At 39.8% G+C, this 7,390-nt stretch overlaps 1 long non-coding RNA gene across 1 annotated transcript; it reads right to left on the reverse strand.

Moving 5' to 3' along the window:
• Window positions 1-2,759: 2,759 nt before the first annotated feature.
• Window positions 2,760-5,392, reverse strand: LOC113292882. The gene is made up of 2 exons (XR_003331923.1): window positions 5,011-5,392; window positions 2,760-3,033 (listed from the first exon to the last, which is right to left on the reverse strand). It is a non-coding gene; the product is annotated as an uncharacterized LOC113292882 (long non-coding RNA).
• Between the last annotated feature and the right edge of the window lie 1,998 nt (window positions 5,393-7,390).

Below are 7,390 nucleotides of genomic sequence, written 5' to 3' on the forward strand. Positions count from 1 at the left end.
AGATTCGGTTTTCATAATTCCTGGAAATGCTCTGTCCAAAAATAACAATCGAAATCTCTTGGAAAATATAATTAGTAAATGCACATTACTAATTCTGTAATTTCCATACAAATGAAATTAATAACCTTAATTAAAAGACTCTTAACTTATTTGTGTTTCGATCCTGGGATTCTCTTCCCTTAGCCGTTAAGGAATATCTTTGAACAATTATACAAATAAACATTCTCAGCACGTGTTCAAAGTTTGTCGACATCTTAACTTTGTAAGTTCTCTTTCACACTTACAACCTTGAAACCTATTTGGCACACTTCCAAACAAGTTTAGAATTGGTTTATCTGACTTTCAATAACTATGTGATTGATCAAACCAACATTCAATCACAATCATGGGTTTACGGTTCTACCAAAACAAGTTTCGGTTCTACCTCCATGTGAGTACTACGCATAGTCACACTAGCTTCCCAAAAGATTCGGTTGACTAGGTACTAGGATCGGTTCCCCACATATATATGGTATCTAACTTATATGTGTTGCACCTGTTCACAGGATCGGTTCCCCTTTCGGTTGTAAACCTTGCTGCACCCCGTACAAGGATCGGTTCCCCTTGATGTACTGCACCCCTTACAAGGATCGGTTACTTTTCCCCAAGGCAGACATAATCCGATCATACCAAGATGATAACTTAAGATTGGTTTTACTAATAAAAGTTACCAATACAAAAGTCAGGCCCTTGTGAATAGTTCTACCAAAAACACAACAAGTTGTGAGCGGTTCTACTTTATCACACATATTGGTTGTTCATAAGTGTGGATGGGGAAAAACGGGTCGCCGGTTTTTCGGGAAAGTGGAGAGTCGAGCGTGATGTCGAGACTCCTCAGCCGGGCAAAATGTTAATCCTCACACAGGTGCATCGCTGCAAATGGGGTGCTTAGATTCGGGAAATCAATCTGTATGACTCTGGCCTAAACCAAGACAATGGTCGTTCCAGAGTCAATTCGGTCGCAAAGAGGGAGATGGGTTGATCTGTAGGAGGGAAGCTGAGAATTGTGTGGGATCAGTGATGATCGAGGATTGTGGTTGTGTTGAAGGTTTCTGCAATAATGGTGAACTGATAAGTTCTAATAAGTTCTGATGGATTGATGAATTCCTGAGAGTGATAGTTCGAGTAATTCTACGTAGACGAGAGTCTGTCTGTTGAATCATGGTTTCAGAGACTTATTTATATTGTCAGAGTCGTGAACACCTTGATCCCTGTAAGTGTGACGGTTTCTTGAGTGAAAGGGTGGGAAAGTGGGAGATCGTGGTAAAGTCAAATCCATGTCGTGTGGAGACTTCTGATCGTGCACCCACTACTTTGCTAACTCCTTCAACCGTTTACATGACTTACACACATTTCTCGTTGTGGATGAATCCACGTGCCGTAGACCGCCAGACCAAAATCCTACGTGATATCCCCCCATTTGTGACGTGATTGATGTCTCACAAGTCGTGGAGTCTGCAGGGCAGACGTGTTTTGATTAGTCAATTGTTGACAATGAGTTTCGAGCATGAATGATGAATGCTCAGCGATTCACGGGTTGAACATGTAGTTCTCTGAAGGGATGTCAGTATTGTTGATTCACTGATGAATTACTGACGAGCGACTGAGCAAGTATTGCTCAATTCTGCGAATTACTGAATATTGAGGATTTGATGAGAAACTGAGCAAGCATTGCTCAATTCACCAAATTAGTGATTTTTGATAGTCTGTCGTGCAACTAAGCAAGTATTGCTCAATTCGACAAATTACTGATGAGGTTCTGAATATTGATCAATATTCGAGCAATTGAGCAAGTATTGCTCGATTTGGCGAATTATTTACTGGTGACGTGGCCCAATAAAATATTAATTAAAATATTGGTAGATTACCGAATATTGTATAATTAATTTTTATGTTGATTGGTGGATCAACATAAATTTATTAGTGTTTGAAATTGCTCAGAATGATGGTTTCACAGAGCATTTATTCGAAACCCTAATTTTCGATCAATCCTCCATCAATTGGCGAATTGTTGAAAATTAGTCATGAATGAAGAGGGACCGACCACATGGGATGATGAACGCCCATGTGATGCCAGTGTTCGAGTGAGCACGCACCAGGGTTCTCAGTTTGAGAGTTGGTGAAAGAATGATGATTAAATGGTGGTTTCACCATTTACTGAAAATATTCATGGATTCATCATTAGGTGGTAAAACCTAAGTATGAGAGATGGGACCGACCAAGGGGCATGGATTCATCATTATCTACTTCAGTTTACAGTTTTCAGCAGGTACAGGGTAGTGACCGATTTCAGTTTAAAACCGAAAAAATAACCGAATCGTGTCAGTTCAGTTCACAACCGAACCGGTTAGTAAACAGACAGTTTCAGTTTGAATTGTAAGAACCGAGCTTTGTACAGTTCAGTCCACGGTTTCACCTGAAAACCGAACGGACCGACCGTTGTGCAGCCCTATTTGTAGGGGTAGGTCCCGCCACGTAGCTCCCCTTCAACTATATTCGGTCTACGTGGGACTATTATCCTCAACACACTATCTACTAGGGCTTAACCCGTGCCGCAATGGCACAGGCATGGATATATATCGAATGAAATGTATCCTCGGGATTATATTTATCCTAACTATTTATGAAATGTATAATAATACAGTTATAATATGTTATATATACCATCGAATTTCTATGTATGTCGAGGTCGTTGCAAAGATGTCCATATCATGCCATGGTAACAAAAACCACTAAAACATTTGTTCTATCTGTTTAAATATTAATGAAATTGCAAATGGTACGCATTAGTTACAATTTAATCCATGTGGATCGAGTCTGTCTATGCCCAGAAGTACGAATTATTCCATGTCTAACTCTTTGGGGTACAGTTATTCTGAAAATTGATCCTCCATTTCGAGTCGTCGCCTAAGGTTTTCTGTGTAGTAATGATCTGTGGTAGCTGCCAGTGATGGTGTCAAGATTCATGTGGCGTACCCTTTCAACACCATTAACCTGTAGAAAGCGCAAGATACCAAAATGTTAGCTAAGCAGTAGTAATTTCAACCTTACTGTATATAATATCCTACTTTAGCATCAAAAACATAATAAAAGTTTACTTGGTCAGTACTATTGGTGTTGTCACGGTAGAGTACTTTATAATTCTATTTGGATTGAAATTTGCACATTTTTACCAGGAATTATAAGTTCATCCCTTCATCTGTTATGAAATTCTGCTGGAGTGCACGATTATTAGACATGATTATAGGTCTTTTATGACTTTACTACTAAGGTCATATATCCATGGCTTAAATATGCTTTGTAACACCCCAAAATTCGCATTAGGGGTTATCGGCGGGTATCGAATTACATTTCCTTAACACTTTCATTTTATAATTTTAATAACCAGAGCCAACTTGCATTTTAGAAAAAACGTACAACTCAACAAAATCAGTAGGAGAAATCCGCAGTACACAAAAGAAAATGGATGTGAAAGACTACACAGCAAAAACTGGACAGAAAAACGCAAGACTGAACAGGTTGCATTGGCGAGGCTCCATAGGAGAGGTCGGAATTTGGAGATTTACCCCAATTTAGAAAGTAGAAAGAACCACCTTTCATAATCATCTTAAAAATCCAGATTGGAGTTCATTTGGTCTGCGAAACGAGTGTGCTAAGTCGTCACAGAACTGCGAACCTACAGTTTTCAGTTCTGACATACTGGACGTTGAAGGCCGTAAATTCTAAATGATCAGTCGAAACACTAAGACCTTCTAACATGTTATAGAAAAGACATATATATGAACATTTCCTATCAAGGAAGTACCCTCTAAATCCCTGCCCATTGACGACAGTTTCGCAGACAACAGACTGCAGTTCAGGTTGTCAGAAAAACGAAGTTTTTAGCTGAAATATTCAAATTTGCATGAAAAGACATCCATTATAAATTAAATCCTTTGGAATGTATAAAAATAAACTTCTAAGACAATAACTCATGTGCCTAAGCCTTCAACATTCACTCTCTTAAATAAAGACAACAAAGTTCATGGAAGTAAAACAAGAAATGATGCATGATTAAACTAACAACTTCTCATATGCTTCTCCCTTCGATAAAATCTGCAAAAAGGTGTCAATTTGAGTGAGATGACGCTCAATAGAATTTACACCATGCATCTTAGAGTATCTATAAGAGCTTAATCAAAGGATATACAATGAGAAGGCATCAAACGAAGAAAACGTTAAAACTTAAAAATATGAAAGCTAGTTCAAACGCCGTATTGTCACTTAAGCTTACTCAAGTTTAGTACACGAATATCCTTGGGTCGTGCCCCACCTATCTATGTATCCTCGGCATGGGTACCACCTGCCTATATTCAATCGCACGAGTATCCTTGGGTCGTGCCCCACCTATCCATGTATCCTCGGCATGGATACCGCCTGCCTATATTCCATCGCACGAGTATCCTTGGGTCGTGCCCCACCTATCCATGTATCCTCGGCATGGGAACCGCCTATCTTTTACCGTTAGGGTCTATCATTGTTCTCATATATACATGCCACCGATTTCAAGACATCCAGACATACCACCATCACACCAAAAACCAAGTAAACTCAAAACAAATAGGACAAAATTTTAGTGGGTAATTTTCACAAATAGGTTATGCTCAACAGTAAACAAGGGTTAAAGCTATATTACACATTAGAGTTTGAGGTTCACTAATTGGGAAAAACAAATCCTTCTCATGACACAAAGAACAAGATTAAGAAACTTCATAAAACCACAAGTGTAATGATTATCTAATAGTTTAAAACATTTAACAACTACTAAGAGTAATTTGGATCATTGGCTAAGAACAACCTTGAAAATTAAGCAAAATAAAATCTTAGAAAACACCCAAATTAGTACTCAGCAACCACATTTCAATTAACAAGAACGGGAATGAAATTCGTGTATAAGAGCAAATACCATAAGATGAAAGGTTAGAATTCTACCTAGAATATCTGATTTCTCCGTTGGTTTGTTCTCCCAAAAAAAAAACCTTAGCGCTCTCTCTACAGCTCCAATTCTTCCCCTCCGTTACTCATCCTAAAATTTCTACTTATAATTCATGTAATAAAACAATTTTGATGCTCATTTATTCATGTAGTAATGTTTCTCCTAATATAATTTATTTCTAAATTCATTAGGGTAACCATTTCCACCCAAAGGTTTCCTAACGTTTCGACAGGTTTTAAAAAGGAAATGAAACGGCTTTTATGTTTAGGATTGAAAGAGCAGGCCACATCACTAGCTAGAAAAATAAAACAACACATAACCGGGTGAAATCCAAACCGATAGCACATAAAACGGGTAAAGGGGAGACGGGGCTTTACATCCCCCTAAAAAGAAATCTCGTCTTGAGATTTAAATCTTACCTTCAACAGTTGCATTATTGATCTCCGCTTCAACCGCATCGTATGCCTTTCCTTCTTGTTGGTTGGGTTGTGTTGTCCTTTGAACCTTCTGAGATCCTTGATTTACCAAACGAGGACAAAAACTCTTTATGTGACCGAAATCACCACACTCATAACACTATTTAGTATTGTGAAATTCGCGGCGGTTATCTCTTGCATCATCCTTCGGTGGAAATCCTTGCCTTGAACTTTTTGCATGATCATTTTTCTCGCTAATATAATTCCTCTTCCGCTCCATTCTTTCCTAGAAATTCTTGTTCTCTGCTTCTATAACCAGCGCCCTCTCGAAAATTGCAGTATGTTCAGTAAGTAAATGCGGTGCTAAAGTTGCACGAATTTTTGGGCTCAGTCCTTTCAAATATTTCAATGCTCGCATAGGTTCCGTCTTTACTATGTCGGGGCGTATCGAGACAGTTCCTCAAACTTTTCATCATACTCAAGTACGGACATGCCACTTATTTCCATATCTAATTCCACGAACTCATTAATTTTGGAATTCTTTATAGCTACAGAAAAATACCTTTCAAGGAAGATCTTTTTGAACTCGTCCCAAGTAAGACCTTCCACATTTCTCCTGGTTTTGGTCACTGTCCACCAATGACCAGCAACATTCTGAAGGTAATACACAGCTATCTTTACCCTAAGATGGTCCTCGACCACGAGAAAGTCCATTCTTTTCTCCATCTCTAGTAGCCAGTGTTCCGCATCGAAGGGATTTGGTGAACCCTTAAACGGGGTAGGCTTAAACCTGTGAAACTCAGCCATAACCTTGAAATCGTCACGCACAACAGGGGTTGGTTGTTTTTCCCTAGCCTCACGGAGTGCAGCAGTCATCTCTCAAATTGCTGCAGCCAACACCTCATACCAACTCCATCATTGGTGCTAGGTGAATCTCTACCAGTCATATCCTATATCGGATACACAAACCACTCATAACAATATACTACAACAATAACATATGCACACAACATATTAACCTTTACATAAAACCTAAGCAAGCAATTAAAACAAGCAATCAATTCAAGCAAGTTATAAACACAACAAAACAAAATTATATAAAAACTAATTATAGTCACATGTAAGATCTACCACCTAGGGCTCTGATACCAACTAATTTGTAATGACCCGTCCCTCCACCGATATTGTCCCCACTTAGCCACTACGGTCATCCGACAGTGCGGTGTTTTCTACGGGCATCGCTGCGGTCATCCAGCAGTAACTTCCCGGCAGGTCACCCATCCCAGAATTGCACCCGCCCGAGCATGCTTAACTGCAGAGTTTTCTGCCAACTCTGGAGCCAACTGTGCTGTAAATGCCTCGATGTTAGGAAATGACAAACCATTACTTATATTCCATTCGGCCAGCTACTACCAAATATCGGGGTATTACAATACCACCACCTTAAATTGGAGCCGTCCCCGGCTCCGGAATATGTACAAGCCCAGATCTCCGACGTTCCCTGCCCCTCATGAGAAGCACCTGGACCAACCCCGTCCAACGTACCTTCTCACCCTCGGCAGGTGACCCGTCGTCGGCTCTGATACCATTTGTAATGACCCGTCCCTCCACCGATATTTTCCCCACTTAGCCATGCGTTCATCCGACAGTGTGGGGTTTTCTACGGGCATCGCTGCGGCCATCCAACAGTAATTTCCCGGGAGGTCACCCATCCCAGGATTGTTCCTTCCCGAGCAAGCTTAACTGCAGAGTTTTCTGCCAACTCTGGAGCCAACTGTGCTGAAAAGACCTCTGTGTTAGGAAATGACAAACCATTACTTATATTCCGAATATCGGGGTATTACATGCTTGGTTTTTCCACCTTCACCAAATAATGAGGGTTCATAGGTCAAATTGTATACTTGACCTCATAAATATTGAAACTTAGCATAATAAGAAATTAAAGCAAATCTAAATGTTA

The sequence above is a fragment of the Papaver somniferum genome, chromosome 7 (genome assembly GCF_003573695.1).
Source record: "Papaver somniferum cultivar HN1 chromosome 7, ASM357369v1, whole genome shotgun sequence".
Lineage (NCBI taxonomy): Eukaryota > Viridiplantae > Streptophyta > Magnoliopsida > Ranunculales > Papaveraceae > Papaver > Papaver somniferum.